The sequence below is a fragment of the Canis aureus genome, chromosome 2 (genome assembly GCF_053574225.1).
Source record: "Canis aureus isolate CA01 chromosome 2, VMU_Caureus_v.1.0, whole genome shotgun sequence".
Taxonomy (NCBI): domain Eukaryota; kingdom Metazoa; phylum Chordata; class Mammalia; order Carnivora; family Canidae; genus Canis; species Canis aureus.
The window spans coordinates 13,476,433-13,502,228 of NC_135612.1; the positions used below are offsets into that span (position 1 = coordinate 13,476,433).

General features: G+C 37.8%; 2 long non-coding RNA genes across 2 annotated transcripts in view; one reads left to right on the plus strand and one right to left on the minus strand.

Annotated features, from left to right (window-relative positions):
* Positions 1 to 1,171: 1,171 nt before the first annotated feature.
* LOC144292971 (uncharacterized) overlaps positions 1,172 to 25,796 on the minus strand; it is a 94,779-nt gene continuing 70,154 nt past the window's right edge. Inside the window, exon 3 of the long non-coding RNA XR_013360396.1 lies at positions 1,172 to 1,812. This is a non-coding gene — a long non-coding RNA (uncharacterized LOC144292971). The remainder of the gene's footprint in view (positions 1,813 to 25,796) is intronic.
* On the plus strand, positions 9,416 to 14,962 carry LOC144290140 (uncharacterized). Its single transcript, XR_013357965.1, has 3 exons — positions 9,416 to 9,528; positions 13,302 to 13,378; positions 14,799 to 14,962. It is a non-coding gene; the product is annotated as an uncharacterized LOC144290140 (long non-coding RNA).

Below are 25,796 nucleotides of genomic sequence, written 5' to 3' on the forward strand. Positions count from 1 at the left end.
GGAGACCCGGAATCGAATCCCACATCAGGCTCCCGGTGCATGGAGCCTGCTTCTCCCTCTGCCTGTGTCTCTGCCTCTCTCTCTCTCTGTGTGACTATCATAAATAAATAAAAAATTAAAAAAAAACAAAAAAACAAAAAAACAGAAGCAGGCTCCACGCAGGGAACCTAACATGGGACTTAATCCCGGGTCTCCAGGATCAGGCCCTGGGCTGAAGGCGGTGCTAACCCGCTGAGCCACCCAGGCTGCCCCTCTCTGGTGACTACTGAGTACCTTTTCATACATTTCCGTATTCTCTTTTTAAGGGGTTTGAATCTCGTACTCATTTCTCTATTGTTTTGTGTATCTCTTACTGAACTACAGAAGTCATATATTCTATAACTCTTTTGTCAGGCATTTATTTGTATTGCAAATATTTCCTGCTGAGCGGCTTGCCTTTTCACTAGCTTAATGGTGTTGTTTGATAAGCAGAAGTGTTTTGGTTTTGGTTTTGGTTTTTAGTATCTGGTACTTTTTTGTGTCCTATTGAAGGAATTTTTGTTTACCCTCAAATCATCTCCCATGTTTTCCTCTAAAAGTTTTTATTGTTTTTCACTTCAGATTTAGATCTACAATTCCTATGGAATTGGTTTTTGTATGGTTTGTTGTATAAACTCTAAGTGTACAGTTTGAGGTATGGATTCAGGTTCATTTTCTCCATATGCAACTAATTTAGCAACACTTGTGTTGCTTTCCTCCACTGCCCTGGAGCATGATTTTTGTAATCATTTGTATCCATATATATGTGTGTCTCTTTCTAGACTCCTTATTTCTGTTCCATTAGCCTATTTGTATATGATTATGCCGGTGCAACGCTGTTGCTATCACTTTATAATATGTCCTGATAGGGGGTACAACGCCTCCTCCAGCTTTGTTCTTTTTCAAGACTGACTCCGACTTGCTATTTCTGGTCATTTACATTTCATACGCATTTTGGATCAGCATGTCAATTTGTCAATTTAGACATGCACAAGGACACATGCATATGAACACACCTCTCTGCTAAAATTTTGGTTAAGATTTACTCAATATTTGAATCTTTTGAATAGTGGCCTGTTTTGTTTTGTTTTGTTTTGTTTTGTTTTTGGTATTAATCTGTTTAATATTTTTAATCATTCTATTACTTCTAAATTCTTCCACAAAAGGGCATTACAGTTCTTCAGTTTATTGCAAACATATCTTAAAAAAAACAAAGCCAACCGTAATATTGAAGCTATAATACAAAATTTTAATTACGGGCAATATACTATAAAGCAAAATGAAGAACATTTTATTTAAATAAAACAAGGATAATATTTCACTGGAAAATATATCCAACACATTTTCTTTCTCTTTAGATCTACATCCAATGGTAGTATTTTATAGGCTAATTTCAAAACAAATGCAAATTTTTAAAAAATACATGAAAGGCATGTTTTGCTCAGGAATGGTCCCTATGTATAGCAGGTGGGAGGATGGGAAGAGAGAGGGCCAGAAGGGTAAATGGGCCTAGATAAGACAGAGTGTAATAGATCATGTTAGGTATTTTGAGCTTTGTCCCAAGAGCAATGAAAAGCCATTGCAGGGGGAGTTAATAATCATTTGGTGATACTTATCAGGCCCTCACCAGTGGTAGGCTCTGTGGGGACTCAGCTCTGTCTCGTGGATGTCTAAAGCGCCAGAGAGCACGCATGTTCAGATGTCATCTTCCAAAGTCTGATCTGCAGCTGCATTTTCTTCTTCATTACTGTCTGAAGTGACATAGACATGACGTCTGGAAGTCATCAAGTCCATCTCAAAGAAAGAAGATTCTCTCTTAGTCAGGGCCTCAAATTCATTGTTCCTGAACTAAGTGGCACTAATAAGCCACTGTCAGTTTAATTGCCTCTGTCTCCATGTGACAGAAATGCCACCTCAAAGCCTGGCTGTGTGAAGAGAGGAGGGGATCCCCAACAGGCTATTGGGGCCTATTATCTAAGTGATAGCACAAACTGTCAGCAGACAGCAGGGTCCACATTCCCTAGACACTGCTGTTATTGATAAGCTTGAGGAAGAGGACCAGGGCTTGGAAGAACAGGAAGGGAGAAGGGAGGCGTGCAAACTGAATCTTCGTCTTAGGGCCCACTACCAGCCATGACTTACAGGTGATCATGGTGACCTAACACACAGTGCATCCAGAAGACCAAGAAGTAATTGTTACTCCTTTTCTTATTATAAATTTCTGTGAGGTGTGTGTGCATGTATAATATTATATAATTTTGGAAATGTAGTGAATTATATACAATCTGCACCATCAACAGAACCATTCCCGCAGTGATCAATGAAGACATTATTCTGTGTGGTTATGTGCTACCCATTCTGGACATGTGTAAATGGCAACACTGGTACCATTATGAGTTTCTTTATTCATGGAAGAAGAGGGGCTTGACCTCAGTAAAACTGAACCCAGGTTACTCTTAAGTCACCCTCAGATCTACTTCAATCTAGCTTAAAAGCAGAATAGAAATTGTGCCTACAAGTCTCTGTTGAAACCTAGATCAATATTTGCAAAGGCAGGACAAGTGTTTGTAATTATCCTCTCAAAACCTCTCATTCCCTTACTCAATCCATACAGATGGCTTTGGAGAGCTGAGCATGTGCCATATCAACTAAAGGGGTTTTCCAGGAGGTTTCTGAATTCAATGACTAAGCACGATCAAGGTCTTCTGAGGTCACGTCTGTACAAAGGTGGCCCTGTCTGATATTGAACCCAGGTTGCCATTCCATGCCCCCTTCTTTCAAACCAAACTGCTCTTTGGGGGTCCTTGGTGTCTTTTCGTACCTGAAAAATCTCAGTTTGTGCCATTTCCATTCACTGTAGAAGTTTATGTAGAGTTAAGCCTCAAAAGTAGTTTGGGGTCCTGTGCTTATTTCTCCCCAAAGGAACATTATTCTCTAAGTAAATTTACTAAATTTTTCCTAGTGCCAGGGTTGGAGGAAATGCCTTTGTCAGGTCACAGAAGGTTTTGTTGCATCCTTCCTCAAAAAAACCAAAACAAAACAAAACAAAAAAAAAGGTTACTATTTGCTCCCCAAACATTTGCATAACTTCAAAAGTCTGGGAAATGGAACCTTCCCCAAGAAAGATCTACTCTAAGGAATCTGCTACTTCCATCTGGAAATACTCTTCTGCAGGCTTCTCTGGATTAAAAGAACTATTACATCTCACTGGGCACTCTGCAATCTGTAAAGCATTTGGCAAGTGTGCCATGTTCACATCCAACATTTAAAAAATGTCAGTTATTATTAAGTTGTTATTTTTAGGTCTTGCATTTTTTTCACATTGGAAATATATGGTAGGATGTAACAAAAATAAGAAAATGGGAGAAATATGGTTCATCAGTATAAATTTTGCAAATACTCACTTCTTTGACTTTTTTTTTTTATTCTGGATAACATTAAATGCTGGTAATGACTTCTTACCATTCAAGAAGAAATATCTAAGTTTTATTTGCCACAGAATACCAAATTCCCAGGAAAGAGGACTAAAATCTTCCAAGTCTTTTACATTCACTTCAACCCTGGGTTAGACTATTGAATTAAGGGCAATCCTTCGCATAACACACTAAATTAGTAAACAAATAACTTTTCTTGAAGAGGCTATTTTCTTCTAATTCTACTTGGTTCAACTCTGAATCAGAAAGTTGCCTTTATAATTACAGTAAAGGGTGATATTTTTAGCCATGTGGCCGATTTTATTAAAATTTTATGAGTTAGTCATATTGTATAAAATCCTCATAAGTTACATAAAAGCAAAAAAAAGAGAGAGAAGCTTATTAATGCTTAATGGAATGCTAGAGAAAAATCTTATATAAAAGCATTTGCATTTTTGTTCCTAACATATAACGTCCTACATCTCAACCCTCTGTTTAATATTATGTGGTCAGTGCTGTGTTCTGATGCCATCCTTTTTTTTTTTTTTAAGATTTTATGTATTTATTTATTATTTATTTATTTATTTATTTATTTATTTATTTATTTATTTATTTATTTATGAGAGACACAGAGAGAGAGAAAGAGAGGCAGAGATATAGGCAGAGGCAGAAGCAGGCTCATGCAGGGAGCCCGATGTGGGACTCGATCCTGGGACCCCAGGACCATGCCCTGGGCTAAAGGCAGGCACTAAAACCACTGAACCCCCCAGGGATCCCCAGAATTAAATTTTGAATCTGCTTTTGTCTAAGTACTTTCTTCAAGAGAAATGTTTATGCTATAGTTTGAAAGGAAGTTCATGTTGAGGCAGGGATGTTGTAAGGAGAGACCAGTAGGCCTTAAGCCTTGTGGGTTATCTGTCATGTAGGAGTCCTTTGTGTCTGAGAATAGATCTGTCTCATGGACCAATGCACATTAACCCAAGTCCATGATATATCAATACTGAAGAACCGGATGGCTAATGTATTAATTCACAGTGAGTCAATAACTGATGTGGGGAATGGAACAGTCATCAGCAGATCCATATGGGTTTCCAAATAATAATCAGAAAATATGGAATTAGAAAATGGTGATTCAATTGTATGTATAATGTTCTTATGTGTTGACAGTACGATATACCCACTTATATAAGAGACAAATATCTATAATCTCTAACCTCTTGGAAGAATTCTAGGCATTTCCTGTGATTTTGCTATGTTGGAGAGTATGTCACGGGTACTGGCATTCTGATGGGAAGGTACAATTTCATTATATAGAACTGTCCCACATATTACAGAAACTTAGCATCCGTGGCCCCTACTAAGGATTAAAATGATACTCCACAATATTATAACAGCCAAAAGCAGCCTCATGTACTTTCTAATGCTCCACTGGAGGAAGGGGTCCATTCTTGGTGGTGATCTATAGGTTGGTCTTTACTGGAAAGTGTCAAGAAGTAAAACACCCCTGCCTTCTGCACAATATGCCTACTTTTTGATTGGGTATTTCTGAATTTCTGAGATTTTATGGCCTTGTGCTTTTCCTTCCCTAGGCAATCTCTAAGAGGTCTATGTCATAGCTATAAGATACCAAGGGACTTGCACTGGAGGCCACCTGGGGACCAAGGTCGAGCCCTAGGGAAGAATCCAAGGGGCACAATGTAGTTAGAGTTATCAATGTCAGTGAGTTTTTTTACATTTTTTTAGTAGCAGAATCTGTCCCCAGGAGATTCTACATAGAACTCCAGAGTAATATACAGATGAAAGTGAGCTACTCCGATGGGAATTTAATGAGGTAAAGGGGGAGGCTCTGCTTGCTCAACTTTCTTACACTCCCTAAGGCAGCCCGTGAGATTAACTGTACAAAATTCTGGAGCACAATTTGAAAAATCCTGTTTATCTAGGCCCCTGCATGATTTGGTTCTACTCATTAAGGAAGACAATTGCACATGGGATTTTGAACCCAAATCCTACCTTACAATTTGGGGATTTGAACCCAAATCCTACCTACGTATCTCTGTCTGGAGTGTATTCTCAGGAGTCTGCAATAGCACATGACAACTGTTCCTTGAGCTGGGAATTCAGAGAGCTGGCTACCTCTTTCTCAGGAGCATGGGTTACTCTTGCATTGAAAAGGAGTGCTCCTCCCTTCCTGAGACTGTACTTCTGGGTCTGTACAGAAGTCTCTGACTGTACATCACCATTGCAAGCCTTATTTAAAAATGATCCCACTGACACTCAGTTCCCATCCTTCCTTGACTTTGACCAGAAGACATGATGGCATCTTTAGTTATCTCTCTCCTATCTTTGGAGATGCTGTTTATCTTTGTAATGGCTTTTTATACCTATGACTTGATCTAGTCTGTATTTTTTGTTTAATTTCATAAATATTATTTATTTTAGACTTCTCTAAAAGTCTAGAGTGCTCTGCAGTGGTCCTAGGAACCATCCATCTAACTTCTGCAGCTGTCTCTAGGTAAAATGAGAGGAAAAAAATATAAGAAAAGGCAGGAGATCAAAAGGATATCTTTTAGTCATAGTATGCTCTTTGGTTATCCCCAGTGATTGGTAAGATGGATAGTTCATAAATGAGGATGCTTCATCAGTCCTCAGTGGTCTATTTTAAATACAGAAAAGTAGACCGAGGTGGAACTGAGAGAAAACACACTCTTTCTGAGCTCACTCCCTGCCTCTGTGAAACGAGTTCGCTATTACCTCTATTCTACTTTGGGTTGTCAATGAAGTTAAACAGCTAGTAAGATAATTACTAAGGAGATTCTGCTCCACCTTTTCTGACTTCTAAGGCCAGCCCAAACTAAAACATGATCTTTTTCAATGATCCTAGTTTTGAACTGTTTAGATTTGGATGTGTCTTCTCCATCACTCTCCCTGAACTCCGACTTTTGGTACCTGTTTTCTCCTTATTCTCTTCTTCAAGCCACCAAATCAGCTTTGATCATTTTTAAATTATATTTTATTAGCTATAAAATGCTGAACAGATTATGTTAGTAGAATTCTAGGCATTAGGGAGTTAAGTAAGAATTATAGATATGGTAGTAGCTGTCTAGAACCCTAGGATATTACTCCATGTGGGCAGTTACCATCTTTTCTCTCTACATGAATTCTACTCCTTCCTAGAAGCTTCCCCATCTCCAAAGGAAGAGGGGTTGAAGATTTGACTGGTCAACATGGACAGCATTACTGTGACAGTGCTTGTGCTGTCCATGTATGTTACCAATTTGGCTCTCAATCTATCATCCATGACACTAAGTGGACCCATGACCTATTCTCAGTGACCCTGTGACCATTTCTCTTAATATGAGGCAAAAGATCCACAGAACCAGAACACTCTTTCTTCTCTCAATTTCCTTAGTCTACACATGTAGCTGAAGATTTCAATTTCAGAAGTGGTAGAGGTCCCATTCAGGACTTAACTCTCACTTGTTTACTTCACCCCTCCCTTTGGAGAGAGTTACATTTGGATATTGGAAATTTATGCAGCTTTTATTATCTTTTGGCAGTTTTCCTTTGCAAAGAGTTCCCCCAAGGAATTTAGTTGACAGTACAGAACAAGGGGAGATACAAGGGGAAAGAAGAGGGTAACATTAATAGAGTAGGGATAGAAAAATCCTAGATCTGTGGCCATAAAAAAATGATGAACCTCTTAGCTTTACCATAATATGAGCACATTAGAGTTCATTTTTCAATCCCAGGGTAACTTGAGGGTGTGAGATATTCTCTGATTAAAGAGAAAATTTCTTCTCTTTTCCTCCTAAAACCATATGGTTTAGAAAGAGGAATTTAGAAAACTGAGTTAAACCAAAATGGTAAACTTCTCAATAGAAAATGAGAATCATGAATGGTAGAAAAGTCCAGGCTTATCATTATTTAATATCAATTTACCATCTGTTCCAGATTGAATAACCCATCTGGTGTCTGCTGCCAACAAGTATCAACACATCTTCCAGATGCCTCTGCTGAACATAATTATTAAAGTTTTTACTTGATTTAAAAACAGATGTAGAAGAGCAAAGTATATATGTTTCATCACAACTGAAATTAGGATGGCTTTCACTTTTCTGATGAGTCCAATATAACCACACTAAATCATTAAGTTGGGCTGAAGGTATGTGTCAACTGGTATGTGTTGAGGAAACTAACATCTGTGATGCTGAGCACAGCCATTGGTAATGGTCACCAAAGGCCTAAGAGAGGAAAAGGATCAGAGAAATTCCAGCCTCTTCTAGGAATCAGAGAGTGCTGGTAATGTAAAAAGACTGACAAGAGGCCTCATAATCACATGTACTGACTTATTAAGTATGCATATATGCAGGTGCAACCCTAGCTGCTGAAGTTTGGAGCTTAGGCAGATGGATGCAGAACTAAGAGAATTAGTTGTCATTAAGACTTGAGTCTGCCCAAAATAAAGATGGGCATTGCCTTCAAGTAGGCAGCCAAGAGGTGCATGGTGCAGAGAGAGCATAGCACTGCACTTGAAATCATAGGATTTAGATATGGGTCTTGAGTCTGTTAGTTGTCTGATTTTGGACTTGTCTGTTCATTTTTTAAGTATCACCCCAAGAATCCTGACTAAGCTCCTTGTAAACTAGGAATCAAGATACAGTCATTTTATATCCTTTTGGAATGAACCAAGATGTGAATGGATTTTAGTAATCAGTCAATAAAAATAAGTTTATTAATTAAAAGTATCTAAAATTCTTTTACTCAAAGAAGAGTAATGAAAGATCAAATTTAAGTCAGACATATATCCAAGCTGATCCGCAAAAACTGAAAAATCTTCATGGGGAAAAATCAGAATGATTCTTTTACCAATCCTCAAATTGGTCATCATCAATTCAACTCTTTCCCCTACTTACTACCATTTTTGAATGACTAGGTTAATATAGTGCAAATTCAATTCAATAAATATTAACTGAGTGCTTACTAAATACAAAGGTTAATGCTAGACCTTATAGAGAAGTATCAGATTGATAATCACCCAGTATACACTGACACGGCTATTTTATCTATAGTCAACACCCATTCTTATTGGTTGAGACTTGTTCCTTACTGATTGTTAAAGATTTGAAGATCACCTCTGGAGATATATATATACATAAAACACAGTTTCTCTTAGCCTTTTCTCATGCCTGAGCTTCATCTCAGTTTTCCAAGTGCACAGTTAGCATGGGACACTAATTAAAGCATGGATAGTTAAAGCACTAGTTTTATTGACTAAAGTATACTGATTGTCTGATTCATTTGGTTGACAGTAGGAGTTTGGTCATTAGAATCTAACTTAAGTTTACATTTCACTGGGGAATCTGTGGTTTCCTATCTTGACCCATAATTTCTTTAGTGATATTTTTATTTTTCTGGCTGTTTATAAATAGCTTTGACTTATTGTTAAACAATATATGTATCATATGATATCCCATAGTTATCCCTATTATCCTGACAAGTCTGTAAAATAAGTATTGTCGCCATTTTATAGGCTGAGCTAGGAGCTTAGCTGTGTTTAGTGTCATTCCTAGGTAGAGGTGACCAGAAAGTAGTGAAGAAGTTGACTCTAGGTCTATCTGACTTCAAATCTGGACTTTTTACATTTTTTAAAACTATTCTCTATTGAATAATTAGCTTGATTAGCAGGACTTTATCCCCATCATGAGCTCCATTTTTCCTTGAGTTATATCCTATTTCTCTCCAGTATTTCCATTCCTTATCCTTCAGGTTATATTTCAAAGTGGAAGCCCATATTCCCATGGTGAAAAGGAGAAATTTTCCTCTGTCACCACAGCAATAAAGACACATGATATTTATCCTGTGACCAGGCAGGAATGTTTCAATCATCAGAACAGAGTGTGTAGGTAACTGCTGTTACCATCAATAAAGAGGGGTTCTTCCTTCATTGTGAAATCTTTTGCTACAGAATGCAGACAATTCTAGGGCTTATGGGACAGAAAGACTTACCATTAATATCTATAAATGAAGGCTCTCAAGCCTCTCAGTGTCATCAAACCACAACAGACACAAGGATAATTGGAAGAGAGGGGTGGGGATGGTAGGCAATTCTTATTGATCATGCCCTTATTATATGTGGACAGCAGATGGGGGGCTTTCACTCACTGCTTCTAGTAATTAAGTGGCTTATTCATCTTACAGAAACCTGGTTTCAGGACAACTAACTATGTCCTAACCTTTGTGGGTTCTGGTTTTTCTCATTTCCTTTCTCTTCTCCAGGACTATCAGGATCGTGCTTGAAAGATCATATTGACAGATTGCTTCTAGGGGATATTTTTAGTGTTGTGGATAAGAAAATCTCCAGCAAAGGTCAGATCTTTCACTGTTTTAATTAAATTGCAGTGGAAGGAGATTATATCATAAGGGTGGCCAGCCAGCTAACTCTGCAGCAATATACACAAAGCCATCATAAGTCTCTTTTGTTACCATGTATGCGTAAGAGTGACGTGGGGCATCAGGGCCAGGTTTTAATTTAAAATGAGGCTTGATAATTACTTTGAGTTTTTTCAAAATTGCTGTCAAGGGATATTTAATAAGGTTTTGTAGATACACAGTGACTGTGATTATTACTTTTTATTGGTATGATATTTTATTACTTTCCCTTCAAACATGAGCAAGAAATTTTTAACCATTAACTTAAACCCTTTCCATAACTTCCAGAGGGTATATGCTTCCGCTGGAAGTTTTTAAAAGTTTTTTCTCATTTATTTACCTTCTCATGTATTCTCCAGAATGAAAATTGTTTGAGTTCATTTTGAAAACAAATATACATATTTCCTTATAGGAAAAGATGCTTTGTTCCAAGAGTGAACAAATGTTAAGGGCAAAGGGCTGTTCCTGAAGTGCTATGACTATGACAAGGTTAAGATATTGCTGCTTTGGAAATGAATACAGTCTAACTTACAATATAATGTTCCTTACCGGACTTCAAGAGAGCAATAACCAGTTCTATCTGTGATTGAGCCCAACCTACATTTTTAGACTATGTGAGTGGCAATAGAGAATTTTAAATTGGCTTTCTTGGGCTACAAATCAGATATCAGCATATTTGTTTTAAATGCTAGAAAACATTCTGAAAGCTGCACTTAAAGGATCTGAAAGAAAGCTCTTATCTTAATTAGAACTACCTGTCACTTGGCTCTGTGGTTTTTGTAGATTCACAGTAAGTTTGATTTATTAAGTAAGAGAAAAGCCATTGTGCAGAATGTGAAACAAGAACTGGATATCAAGACTATGGAAACAGGACAATGCTATGGTTCATGACTATTACTGACAATGTCTTCTGATGAGTTCCTTTTCACTAGAAAATGAAGCTTCTTAAATGCAATATATTGGAAAGGAATAGAAAAGGAGGGAGAGGGAGAGAGACAGACAGAGACAGAGAAAACAGAGAGGGCACTAATCAAAATGTTTGTAAGTCAATTTGCCCTTCTTCTACTTATAACAAAAAAATGATGTGAATGATCCCAACATCCTTCCACTGCTTCTTCCTTATATGTTCCTTTTTTTTTTTTTTTTTCTGGTTGAGAACTCTTTTTCCACATGCCAATTTAGGTGTAACCTCTCTCCTGGAAAGACTGAAAAATATCCATTAGCTCCAATGAATCCAGCTGCAGTGGCATGCTTGTCCTTTGGGTAGCTATTTGTGGTCTAAAATTTGGGCCCTCTCTAACTACTGCCCTGATTAATTTTTCCCCTTCATGGCCATAGCTCTTAAAGGAGGTATTCCCACAACCTTCATTTGCTCCACAATCTCTCTAATCTGCTCTCTTCTAATGTGGCTTATGCCTGTTCCATTTCATCCAAATGGCTTTCAAATGTCAGTGATAACTGCTCTGTGAAACTTGACAGTATAGACCACCCCGTCCTTTCTAAAATGCCCTCTTCTCTTGGTTTCTGTGGCACCACAATATCTGTTTTTCTTTCTACCTCTTTAACCACTTCTTCTTTGTCTTCTTGGTGAAGTTCTTCACCTCTGCTCCTTTCATACATGTAATTGTTGCCTAGAGTTCATTCCCAGGATATTCTGTCACTTTCTCTGGGTGATCTCATCCATCTATGTAACTTCAATCCCCATTAAATGTTAATAATTTTGTATTTTTACCTCCAGTCCAGCCTACTTGCTGGAGTACCAGATCCACTGATACAACGGTCTGTAAGCCATATAAACTTAGATATATTGTAGGCACTAAAAAGTCAACCCAGTCCAGAATTGACTTCATCTTCTCTCTTCCAATCCCAACTACTCCAAACGGACTCTCCCAATGTTCCTTATCCAAAATGATTTAAAACAGTTTATTGGGATTCAACCTGGATTTCTCTATACCTGGCTTCTATATTCAATTCCCTTCTTCCCATTTCTATTGTACTCCCATAGTCCTGGCTACCAAATTTCTCTGCCTTGACTCCCCCATGAGTTTCCTAATTGTTCTAACTCCTGCCTTAATTTCCCTGCAACCCACACTCTCCCTTGCAGAAAGAGTCAACTTTCTTCCTTGCAAATGTGATCATGTTAACTTGCACACTTAAAACCGTTAATGTCTTTACAAAGCCCTTATGACAAAAATGCAAATTCCAGAAACTCTGGAACATAACTTGCAATTGCTTGTTTGCTCTGGTGGCTTCTTAATTTTCCAGCCTCTTCCGATAAGCCTAAAACCATGCCTCCCACTCCCTGCCACCCCCTGCCTCCCACCACAGTTCTGCCCAGAGCGCTGTTCTCTCTCACCTTGGAGAAGCTGCATATGCTTCTCCTGCTGCCTGGAGTGCATTTGCCTCTGTCTTTGCTTTGTAAGCTATTATTCTTCCTTTAGGTCTCAGCTGTATTTTTCCTCTTATAATTTATTATAATTTCCCTCTACCTCCGTAGTATGTAAAGGTGCCTGGCAAATGGTAGTTATTCACCAAATAAATTTCAAAGACTAACTTCACAGCAACTTTCTCCAAAAATATCTTCACTCATGTGGAATTGAAGAAACAAAACAAGTGAACAAAGGAGGAAAAAACTGAGAGAGAGACAAACCAAGAAACAGACTCTTGACTATAGAGAACAAACTGATGGTTACCAGAAGGGATGTGGGTGGGGGGGATAAATGATGGGAATCAAAGAGTACACTTATCATAATGAGCACTGAGCAATCTATAGAATCATTGAATTACCATATTGCATACCTGAAACTAATATAATATTAGACTACAATTAAAATAAAAAACTTAACACAATTTTTAAAAAATGCTAACTGAAATAAATAAAAAACAAAATATCCTCACTATGCACATTTACTTTCAAGGACCTTGGTTGAGCTAGTATAGTTAAGTTGATTGGCTGGTAATTTAATAAAGTAGACAACAAATCCAGGAGTAGCCACCAATAACAAGTTCTTTGGTCAACATTGACCTCTGAGTTTTCAGTTATAGAGATGAGGTCTCCATGTCACTTGGGAAGAGACTATGATAGGCAGGTGTCAGTATGTAGGTTTCTAAATGCAGTCTCCCTCCAGGTACCTTGAGCACTTAGCTTACGTTCTGTCGACAGATATCCTGCTCTGGGTGGACTTTTTACTTCTTTCATTTCTAATACTTTTTCTTCTTCTGTTCCCACAGTTACACCCAACTAGCCTCTTATTGCACTTCTCACCTCCTTTATTATCACCACCAATCATGTCTTATATGCCACTTCATGTGTTCAGTTGGTTCTATCAACAATCCCCTGAAGTAGTCATTATTTCCCCTAATCAATAGGGAAGAAATTGAAGTCTTTCGGTGACCATCTAGCTATTCAGTGGCTAACTTGTGCTTTAACTCCAATGTCAGTATTTATTTTATGGTTTCTGGAGTATGAAGACAACTTCCTAAGACATCATTGTCACCTGTCATGCTCATGACATGCAGTAAGTATTCAGTGAGTACTTTCTTATTGGATAAATTAAGATGTTGGAAACAAGACAGAATATTGTTTCTACTTGACATTAATCTATTTTACTATAGTTTCTTAATGGCTGTGTGTAGGTATATTAAGCACCATCTGCAACCACACTCAAATAATTAACCTGATAAAACAGCAAAGAGTAAAAGGATGTGTTTTCCTTGACCAATAACAGGAACCAATGACCTTCCAGAATAATGACAACCCAGAAAATCAAGAACTGAGTGTTACAAGAAGACTAGAAACAAATCACTGGATAATTTTCACTTTGTATCTCAACCCTATAATTTGACCAAAATGGATTTTGTATTAAATATGCTTAATTTCAATTGGGGTGCAACATTTAAAATATATAAATTTGGTAAGGTAAAATGAGGTATAAAATGTACTTATTTTTTATCTTCTGTTAGCTTTTCACAGCAAAGAATCAAACAAATATTTGTACTATTGGTTCCTATTAGGATGTGTTCAGGATAGATAATATACTCATTTATTCAGAGATAAGGGGATTAATGACTTTATTTTGAGAAGACAATTTGCAGTAAAAGTCATAAAAATGTTGAACTTTCAGAAAATGTTAATGATTTAACTTTATTAAGACAAAAATGAGATATGTGACTGGAAATTAGTAATTAGTTATCTGGAAAATATACTTATAACATTGCTTAGAAAGAAATGCTTAAATGAGCAGTGTGAATCAGGGGCACAGAAATGCGTATTTAAACATTTGGTTTGTGTTCCTGGGGAGCACAAGTTCTTTGGATCCCACTGCCTCCTAGTCTAGTAATTCCCTCCAGTTTCTTATCCCACGGTGCCACCTTATAAGCTTTGCTTGATGAGGAAAATCAACAAGCCTTTCTACCCTCCCATTGCCTAATCTTCTTTGATGCCCTTTCTACTCATTTTAGAACCCTTGAGTATACCCAGTATGGATTATATATTGCAACCTGGATAAGTGAATCAAATTGGTGAGAGAAAATGAATATTTTCACCTAACAATGACTAGGATAAAAGGACATGCAGATTTTTGTGCTAACATCCCTTAAATAGCCCAGAAGTTACTCTGAGGACATATACAGCCTGTACCACCAGCCTAGGAACACTAAACACCATCACTGGATGTTGAAGCACTATAGATCAAAATATAATGATGACTATTGTGGGAGTAATTGCTGATAATGTTTGTGAAAGCAAATTGTGAAGGTAGTTGCTGAATTATCCCAAGAAATAACTATTTTACAAAGAGGTACTACTTAATCTAGGCTGGTTAATCAATTAGAAAAGTAAAAAACAAATGAATGTGTCATGCACACAGAGCAGAGTCTTCAGATACTCAAATTGCATCTCTATGTGCCTATCTAAATCTCTATCTCTGGGCATTCCAGGTGGCTCAGCCATTTAGCACCGCCTTCAGCCCAGGGCATGATCCTGGAGACCCAGGATCAAGTCCCACATCGGGCTCCCATGGAGCCTGCTTCTCCCTCTGCCTGTGTCTCTGCCTCTCTCTCTGTTTCTCGAATAAATAAATAAAGTCTTTTAAAAAAATAAATATCTCTTTCTGCTTCTATATCTTTATCACTTGATGTAAGCTAAAAAAAAATTCTCATTAAACTAATAAGTATCCTACCTAGATTAAAGAAGTCTTACAAGTTATCAGTAGACTTTGTGCATGTTTGCCTTATTAAATGTAAAAAGTAGTCTTTGGAGTTTGCTAAGACTGAAAACTTCTGCTTTTTTTGACACATTGATCTTTCAGTTAGTAGATCAACAACTGTGAAGGAAATAGAGAACTGAAGTCTAGCTGAGATCTCTGGACATAATTAAAAGGACTCTGAGAATAGGCTTTTTTTTTTTAGCTGTCCACATCACGACTGGCATTAAAAATGTTTCTTTCTACATTAAGACAAGTGCTGTCCAATTATTTTGAGATAACTGTGAAGTATATATGCAGGAGGATGTGTTGTCAGAGTGTCTGTGTGCGTGCTTGACAGAGTAAGAAAGGAAAGAAAGGTATCAAATTGCATAATTATCTTCTTGTCTATTGGAAGTTGGACTAATTTGAAGGATATGAAGACTGTCTCAAGGGATCCCCATATGGGTAGTCTTTCAGACTAAGTATAGAAAAGGGGCTAGCCAAGGAAATGATATTTTTGAAATGTGTTTATAATTTTCCTTGGCGCTTCCATTTTAAAATGTTCCAAGTGTTTGGGAACAATGGTGAAGAATAAGAAATGAGGAGGCAAAGAGTGATACTCTTCTGTCTCTGGCTTTAGGAATTCCTGACCATGGCCTTGGCTAAAATCTCTTCCTGGATATTTGCTGGCATCACTTTAGAAATGTTGCTGGGAGTGATGATAAGTGGTCAACCTGGCATCATATAACTGATAACTTTCTCAAGTTATCAGTTCTATGTTAATAGATCATCAAGCCACGCAAACAAGCACAAACGTGGGGAAAAGTAAATTTGGTGCCACTTACAAATAAAAACAAAAAGCACTAGGCATGACATGCATCAACAAAAATAATGCTTAATGCAAAAGGTATTGGCATCTTAAATTTACTCACTAAATGTGCGCCAAAAAAGCAGCTTCATTATTTCCTATGGCTGAACTGATTTTCCTTATGAGGCCCCCACCACCTGGGAAGAGACTTGCTAGTCATTAGTATTTTAGTTTCCTTTAAAGTTTAAAAGGTCTCTTTTCTTAATGTTCAATAGCAAAGAAAGAAGGATTTTTTAAATGGCCCCTTCTGGATGATTCGCTTTTCTTGCCCAAGATGAAGCAATGGCGTTCTGGTATATAGAAGGGAAACTGTGTCCCTATGGCAGGGGTAGCCAGAGTCTTAGATCCACTGGCTGTCCTCTGGATCCTCCCTTCTCACTGCTATGGCACCTGTTCTGCTATTTCCCTGCACCGGTGACCCTTGTGCTGTAACTGGTTCGGTTTGGCCATTCAAGAAAGTGAGCTCTCACCTTCCTACTCTTGGAGTTGTAGTCTGAGGCACATGCCCCCTGTTTCATAGTTTCTTTTGCAGCAGCCTCTTGCCAATCCATATGCCTCTCCTGGAGGGTGCAGCAACTTTCAGGCCTCCTCTTATCACATAGGGGCCAAGCGAATATACCAAGGTAATCTGTGTGGTCAATCAGGCAACCCCTTGATCTTTTTTGCAGGTCCTGCCCCCCCCCCCCCAGCAACCTTAGAGCCCTTGGCCCCTTTGGCCTGCTTCGCAGCATTCACTTACTGTTTAACAGGAAAAGCTGCTGGGCCTGAAACCTGCGAGAAAGTTAATATCCAGTCTACTTTCTTATGATTTGGTGGAAGATGGAGAGGAGAAGATCTAGAGATTTTCATTATTTATGTCTTCCTGCAACTAGAGCTGGGGCTTAATCTTAGTGGGATTTAGAGATTTCAGTTCCTTAGGGGAAGAGGGAGGAAAGTACCATGGTAATAAATCCTCATGAACTCATGTGAGATACAGATGCTGCTCTGAGAGAAAAGCTGGGGAGGTGTGATCTGGGTTATGTCCCCAGCTACTCACTCAGTCTTCCTGCTTCATTTCCCCACTGGCCTGTTGTATTTGTGACAGCTTTGAGGACAAGGATAAGAGATGGAGTACTGACCACTTGTCCTGCCATGGGAAGTAAATGTCTGCTGCTTTTGGTCCAGCAGCATGGTCCAAAGGGCAGAGAGGGAGGGGAAGGCTTACTCCTGGACTCTTCTTTTCACCCAACAACACAAGTTTTCTTCTTCTTGTTTTTAAATCAGGTAGAGAAAGACGAAATATCATAGTTATTTGTCTCATTCCATGAGGCAGTCTGGTATAATCCAGAACACAGTTTCTGATCTCACTATTGATACTATCTCCTTGTTCAAAGGCATTCCCTGGAAACAAGACCCTAGTCATACCTCAGGACTGGTTCCTCATCTTAAATTCAAACATCCCCCTTTTTGACCATAGTCTTTTTTTTTTTTTCCACATACTCCCTGCACTTTCTGTTACCTCATAGAGTTCCTTGGCCATTTTAGTTGCCCGGCATCTGAAGCTTCTTTCCATATTTGGGGGAGTTTCTTGGTGAGAGAAAGAGGCACTTCTTGTGTCAGATGTAAAACATGCCAAGTATTTAGCTTCCTTGCAAGCTATAATTTAGGCACATGAAGCTTCATTCATCAAGACCTCTTTCCAAGAGTTTGATTTGAGAGGTGATATAGTTGTGGATAATAAGGAAGTTCTAGGAGGGGCGAGTTCTCAGACCTCAGAAGTGGGGTTTTGTTGATAATATCCTGAGTCTATTGGGGTCAATACTTAGCAGTGGTAGCAGCGGCAGCATCAACAATGATCAGTTCTGCATTATAATCTGGACTTTCTTCCTGGCAGCGCAGCACTATATATGGTCGTGTAGTCCTGGAAAATTGTGTGAGCTACCCAAGAATGCTTCCATTTTCTGCTCAAAACTTCTGCCAAAGTTGGTTTTTAATTATATACAAAGCCCTACATGATACATATGGCTTACAGGCCCCTACTTTCCTACCTAGACTCATTTCTTAGTGTGACTTCCTACCTCACTTCCTGCAATTCAGCATAAAAAGTCTGTCAACTCCTCTTTCTTGGCGTTTCTCACTTTCAGATCTGTATAAATACTCCCTGCCCTCTACCTGGAAAACCCGTCCCAGCCCTCAGCCCTGAGAGACCCTTAGTAATCCTTCAACTCTCAGTTTTGGCATTTCTCTATCATTGCAACAGTTTCTTTGGCAAAATCCACTAGCTGCCCTCCTCACTTGTACATCACTAATAGAACTCCAATTTTGCAAAGACCAGCATGTTCCCAGTTAGTAACATTCACTGACTTAGTCTCTCTGAAACTATGAAGGTCTATGTGACTCGGTCCTGGCCAATGAATTACCAGTAGAAGTCTACCGGGTAGGGCCTCCAGGATGTAAAGGGTCAGACTCAGCCCACAAGTACTTCTTTCCCTTCTCCTTCTATTTTTTTCTATAGTGCAGACCTGATGTCTGGCATCGAAGCCAATATTATGTAGCTATGAGAACAAAAGCCCCAGTGGAAGGGAAGGAAAGCAGAAGGAACCTGGGTTCTCGAGGACTTCCTGAACAGTGGCACTAGATGTGAACTGCCTATTTCCAATTTCTTGTTATATAATATGAATCAGTCCCCATTTAGTTAAGCCACTGCTATCAGATTTCTGTTATGTGCTATTGTGTGCAATTCGGAGCCCCTTAGGCAATTTGGCTAGACATTTCTTCTAGTTGCCCTCATAACATGCTTCCTTTATGAAAACACATCACCTAGCTGTAATTTCCTGTCTACTCATCTGTAACTTTACTCTCAATTGTAAGCTCCTATTGGAGGAGCTCACACAGTGACTGGAGTGGCTTGAACTGTGCTCCCCAAAAGTTATGTTCTAATCATAACCCCAGGTCCCTGTGAATGTGACCTTATTTGGAAACAGGGCTTTTGTAGACATAATTAGGTTAAGACGAAGTCTTATTGGATTTGGGTAGGCCCTAAATCCAATGACTGGTGTCTGTATAAGAGAAAAGAAAGGGAGAGTTGGACACAAAAACACACGCAAGGAAGACTGTGATGATGGAAGCAGAGATAGGAATTATGCTGTCACAAGCCAAGTAATACCTGGTGCCTACAGAAGCTGAAAGAGGAGAAGAAGCATTCTCTCTTAGAGCCTTCACAGTTAGTATGGTACTGCAGACATCTTGATTTCAGATATCTAATCTCCAGATATGAGACAGTATATGTTTCTTTTCTTTTTTTAACCATCTGCAGTTGGTGGAGACTTGTTATGGAAGTCTCAGGAATCTGACACAGTGACCACACCCGTGTTGTTTAATTTTGGAAACATGCCATCTTATGTTAGAGTCACCAACCTTAGTATTTCCCTAGAGCCATAATGTGAGATAGATCAGACCCAGAAGAGGTGATAGAGATACCTGCTTTGTGAGCTAACAATTTGCTGATTCCTTAATCTGTGTCCTGGCATACTCACAATGAAATTGGCATGCAAGAACCCAGAATTCAAGGGTGGTGAGCAGATTTCATTTTGACTGTCTAGAGTATCATGTTGCATAAGATTCTGAAGCTGCATCTCAGCCAGTCATGCCATTTTACTCAACAGTTATTTATAGTATGCATGTTATGTGAATATAGCAGGTAATATTCTGGGTCCTAGAAATCCACCACATACAAAAAAGCAAAATCAATTAATCAATCCCTGTCACCATAGAGCTGGCAATGGAAAGAGAGTTGTGAGGGATTAAAGATGTTGTCCAGAAACAGGGAGGGAGGAATTGAGGCAGGTTCCTTTATATCTGCTATCCTTCCAGATTGGATGTGGTCATAGCATTGGGTTTCTGGCAGTACCACAATTGTGTGTCTCTCTTCTTTGGAACTCCTATAAACAACTCATTCCACTCACGTCTATTGGCAGCTCTTTCTTATTACAATGTTGGAAGCACACAGCCAGACCCATTTGATGAGAGGGACTGAGACGGAAATACTAAGGTTGGTAAGTTTTATTGGTAGACCAAACAGATGCTAAAGCCCAGGGGAAGAGGTAAAGACATTCTCCTGTCTAAACCAGAGTCTCAAGAAATTCTGAGTGCACATCAGTAAGGAAAAAATTTTATTCTCCATTCGACAGTAAAGCTAGAGGTTGGGAGGTGTTAGACAAATAATAAGATAGCTGAGGATAGTTTGTCCAGAATAAAGAGGGTATAGGGTTGAAAGTATGTTTTGCTAAACTTCTGAGAGACAGTAGAAAAAAACGTAAGCTAAATTTAAAGACTTAACTACTCCAATATGCAAATACAAATTACACACACACACACACTCTCTCTCTCTCAATTTGAAAGGTTAACTTAAAGTGCTCCCTTGATCTCAATCAAGCCTGTTCTAAAATTTGGTGAGAGTCAGGAACCGACTGGAAACAGATGATGTGTAGCCAATTTGTTTTCCATATTAATAAAATTTCATTGTCTGTGATAATCCTAAATTCTCCAGTCTATGCAGAGCAGGCATTTTTATATCAACATGCCAGACATCTCAGTTCATGTTATATCACTTCATCTGACCATATCTGAGGTCTTTTTTTCAGCTATTTAAAGCAAAATTAGGGCAGCCCAGGTGGCTCAGCGGTTTAGTGCCGCCTTCAGCCCAGGGTTTGATCCTGGAGACCCGGGATCAAGTCCCACATCGGGCTCCCTGCATGGAGCCTGCTTCTCCCTCTGCCTGTGTCTCTGCCTCTCTCTCTCTCTCTCTCTCTCTCTGTATGTCTCATGAATAAATACATAAAATCTTTTAAAAAATAAAATAAAAAAGTAAAATTATTTTCTTCATTGTAACCCATTTGCAAAAAGAGAAAATGGATCATAATTTTGGCTGGAGACTGAGGAAATCTGGGGGATATAATGGTAGCTCAGGGAGGTAATTAGGTTCAAGGTGAAGTATGGCTTCAGCATGAATTTTCTGATAAATATTCTGGCAAATATTCTATTCTCTGTCAGTTGGTAATCTGAGGTATATGAGTCTAGGAGTTACTGATTTGATATTTGGAAATTACAGAACAGTGAAAATTTGACCTGTCTGGCTTGTGACATCAGTCAAGTCATTTAGAGCTACTGTAACCCTCACGTCCTAAGACAATTACAATGACCTCCAAGTGTGTTTAATCCAGCTGCAGAGTTATTGGGAGGAAAGTTGCTCTAGCTGACCTGCAAACCCTTCTCATTTTCATGTTTTCTTGTGTGAAAAGGCCCTGAGGTCAGCCTAGCCAGTGACACTGGGCACTGAATCTCATTAAGATCTTACAGTGTGAAACTAACCAGTCAAATAATTTGTGACATCTGCATACATTAATTTATGGCTATTAAAAAACTATGCACTTTCCCTTTGCCGTGTAACCAATGGCTCTTAAAGTAAGCTCCAAGGTCAGAAGCAGGCTACCAATATACTTCACAACTCTCTCAAAATGCAAGCCCCTTCTTGGCTCTTCTATGAGGGAAATGCAAATCCACAGACTGTTATTTTCACTTAGGACTCAAAGTTATGACTAAATTATTGTGTGAGCTATTAGAGTTACTTTAGTCTTTAGGTATTACTTTACTTTAGTTACTTTAGTTACTTTAGGTATTTGCAAGATAAATTAGTGTTACCTGAGCACACTGAGCACTTAAATTCAGAGTATCCTACTCTGAAGACCAGCTGACATACACTATGTTGTCAAATGTGGTAGATTTTGACTATTTCATTCTTACACATAATTTGAATGCCAGAAATCAGATATTGATATAATACTGTGTTAAAATGAACTTCATTTTTAGTTGTGCATTTTGTCTTTCATTCTAGCTTATTATCTGTCTACTTATTGTGGTAGCATGGTAAATGCTATATATAGTACATGGTCATACATATGGGCATCAACAGTATTTTTGGGCTATGACCCATAATTTCTGTAATGACTAGATTGTATGTGTCTATGTTATATGGTTTCAGTATGAAGAATCCATTCAGCCATTCCTAAATTAAAGTGCTCCTCTCTCTCTCCATGTGTCTGTGATGTGCGTGTGTGTGTGTCTGTGTTTATGTGTACTTATATAGTAATGTATTTTCCTGTCTTCACCTATGTCTTTTCTCCTTTACTGAGTGGGAAATGAGTGGCATGCTGGGCATGGTATGGGATTTTGGGTCCTGCTAAAAAAGGACACACTGAAGAAGTCTGAGGTACAATGATACAGATTTGGATACAATGAAATAGAACAAAATAAATTTATAAAAAATGATACTCATGTTTTACATTTAATTCACACCATCTCTGTAATAATGTTAAAATCATTTAAGCAGGGAAGCTGGGGTGGCTCAGCGGTTTAGCACTGCCTTTGGCCCAGGGCATGATCCTGGAGACCTGGGATGGAGCCCCACATTGGGCTCCCTGCATGGAGCCTGCTTCTCCCTCTGTCTGTGTCTCTGCCTCTCTGTGTGTATCTCTCATGAATAAATAAATAACATCTTTAAAAAAATCATTTAAGCATTATTTTCCTTGGGAAATTTCTACAAACATAAAATATATATGTTTACCCTTTTCTCACCTTGAATTATGTGAGGTATATTCCTTTAAAGAGATGTTTTTCAACAGACCACAATATGATTGCCAAATAAGAAAACAGTACCTGATATAAATCATATGTATATACATAAATATATTATTTGTACAATATGTTGAGTGATTTTCAATGTGTTCTATTTGCCCTATTAGAATGAGACAAGGGGAGTCCTTATCTCAATTATATGGACTCCTCAAAATCACCTACCTGAGAAATCATCCAACTGAAAAAAGAGTAACTAAGTTTTCTAAATATGCAAAGTTGGTACCTAATATTTAAAAATTCCTTAACAATAGAAAAAAATCACTTTGGCAGCTGAAGCCTTATTGGAGGAAGGAGGCCGCTTCATATTTTACTTTTCAGTTAAGAGACTCAGCTTGTCACACATCATCCCACCACACAAAACATAATCATGTACAATGTACTGTGACAGGTGTTTTTGAACATCTAGACTCTCAAATTAGAGTTGTACAGGCTACATGATGATATTGAGAACAAACACTTGTTCTTGTGGGAGTGCGTTTAATCACGCTGATGTACTTTACCATCTATTTAGAAATCTGAAATCACTCAGTGGTTGAGCTGCCACAAAAATTACTTTTAGACACAATACTCGTAAATGAATCACAGCTATGGTCTCCCTGTCACCTGCTACATATATCAGTAATGGAGTAAGAGACACAGAGGCAGCATTCTTCTATAATGGTTTCTAAACAGCAAATGTGCTTTTAGCATCAATCTATTTATTGAAGTAAGTAGCTAGGGAGAGATTTTCTGGCATAAAATTTAAGTTCATGTTTAAGTCAAGCACACATTATTTTTAGCTTAACTGGAACTAAAAAAGATATCTACTCAAGAAGAGATTTCCTCTGTCTTTTATTTTCTGTAATTAGCCTTGAAAAACCAGTACAAAATACATCTTTCATCTATTTCCTCCACATTGTCAGATTCTTTTTTTTAAGTATGTATGTATGCATGCATGTATTTATTTATTTATTTATTTATTTATTTATTTATTTATTTATTATTTATTTATTTATTTATTCATGAGAGACACAGAGAGAGGCAGAGACACAGGTAGAGGGAGAAGCAGGCTCCATGCAGGGAACCTGACGTGGGACTCGATCCCAGGACTCCAGGATCACGACCAGGGCCAAAGGGAGGGGCTCAACCACTGAGCCACCCAGGTGTCCCCACGTTGTCAGATTCTAAGGGAGGATGTTTCGAGGCGGAAAGCATATAACACACCAAAAATCACTAAACACGTAACGCAACTGTTCCCTTTATATCCACATTCCTCATTTTTTTCATGATCTCTCTCAAAAAATTACCTATTTTAAATGAAATAAAATCAACTCTAATCACACTTTTACTTTTGAAATCTTCAGTATTTTTATCACAAATTGCTCTGTAACTGATGTAAAATAGTTCTATGAATATAGGGATTTATTACCCTAGGTGGTTTATAATTTTTGCATATTTTCAATTATTACTATGAGGTTGGATAAAATAGGCACATCCCTCAGACTAATGCTTCTCAGGCTTTGGTCTCAAAATCACACATGGGCCTGGTTATAATGCAGATTTCTGAGCCACACCAGACCCACTGAGTTTGAATATCTAAAGGACAGAGCCAAGTAATGTGCATTTTAGGCAGCATCCCAGGTGATTTTTATGAACAATATTATTTGAGAACCGCTGCATCTAGACAGATGCAGGTTTCATCCTGATATACTAAATCAACTGGTAGTAAATTGTTTCATAGGAAGAGAACTAGCACTTACGGTGCACTTAGGGAACTATGGTGGCATAGTATATAAGTTACATCATTTAAGTTGTACACCAGGATTTGAAACAGATATTATCCACATTTTACCAAAAAGGACACAGAGCCTCAGATACTAATGCATTTAGAAAGATGGACTTATTAATAAATGGTGCTGAAAAAAATTAGGCTCCATTTGGAAAAATATAAAATTTGATCCACACACAAGAGTGGACTGTAAGAAAATTAAAGACCTAATGTAGAAAATGGAACTACACAAATACTAGAACACCATGAGTAAATTTCCCTTTAATCTTATTGTAAGCGAAGTTTTTCTAACTATGCCTTAAAATCCCAAGGGAATAAAATAAGTAATTAATAAATTTGAAAACAACAATAAATACTTGTGCAAGGCAAAAAAATCTACATCATAATCAAAGTCAAAGGAGAGCTGATACACTAAGAGAAAATATCGTCAACATTTATCACAGACCAAGGACTAATGTACAAAGAACTCTTAAAATGTGAAGGACAAAAAATTAAAAACCAATAGAAAAACGGGAAAGATATAAAATATAGTTTACAGGAAAAAAAAGGATATAAATAGTCCTTAAGTATGTCAAAAGATGTTCCGAATTACTAACAATTAAAGTTAAAAATACTGAGATAATATTTCTTGCCTATAAGATCAGCAACTATAAGAATATATTGAAAACACACTCATTTGATGAGGCTGTGGGGAAAAAGTCTCCTACACTGCTGATGCAAATGTAAAGTGGTACAACCATTCTAGAAGAATTTGGTAATTCTAACAAAGTTACACATGCATTGACCTACACCTAGGAATTTGCACCTCTAACAACACAAAAATACATGCATACAAGGTTAGTCATTGTATTATTTGCATTGCAAAATGTTGTAGGCATCATAAATCTCTACATATAGGAGAGTGTTTAAATAAATCATACAGTACTATGCGGCAGTAATAAAAAGGATGAAAGTTATTTATGAACTGAAATGGAATGATTTCTAGGATATAAGATTAAATATAAAAAAACAAATGCAAGAGTAGCTTGTTATGCTATCTTGTAATAGAAATAGGATATGAGATAAAATATATTTATCTGTTCATCTATGTAAAAAAATACAGGAAGGATAAAACAAAAAATAATGAGATAGGTTACCTACAAAGGTTAGGTGGGAATGGGGTGACAAGAATGGGAGCAGTGAAACAAGAAAGAGGGATGATCAGAATGACACTGATCTGAGTGTACCTTTCTATAAAGTTCTGACATGTGGAACCATGGTAATGTTTCATAAACATTAATTTATTTTAATTTAATTTCAAAATAAAAAATTAAATTCATCTACATTGTGAAAGCAACCCCTAGTGGAATATAAACAGTAACAAATATACCAACTGCAAATGCCAAGTGGAATGTAAATAGTAATAAACATATCCAACTGCAATAGAAATCAACAATATAATC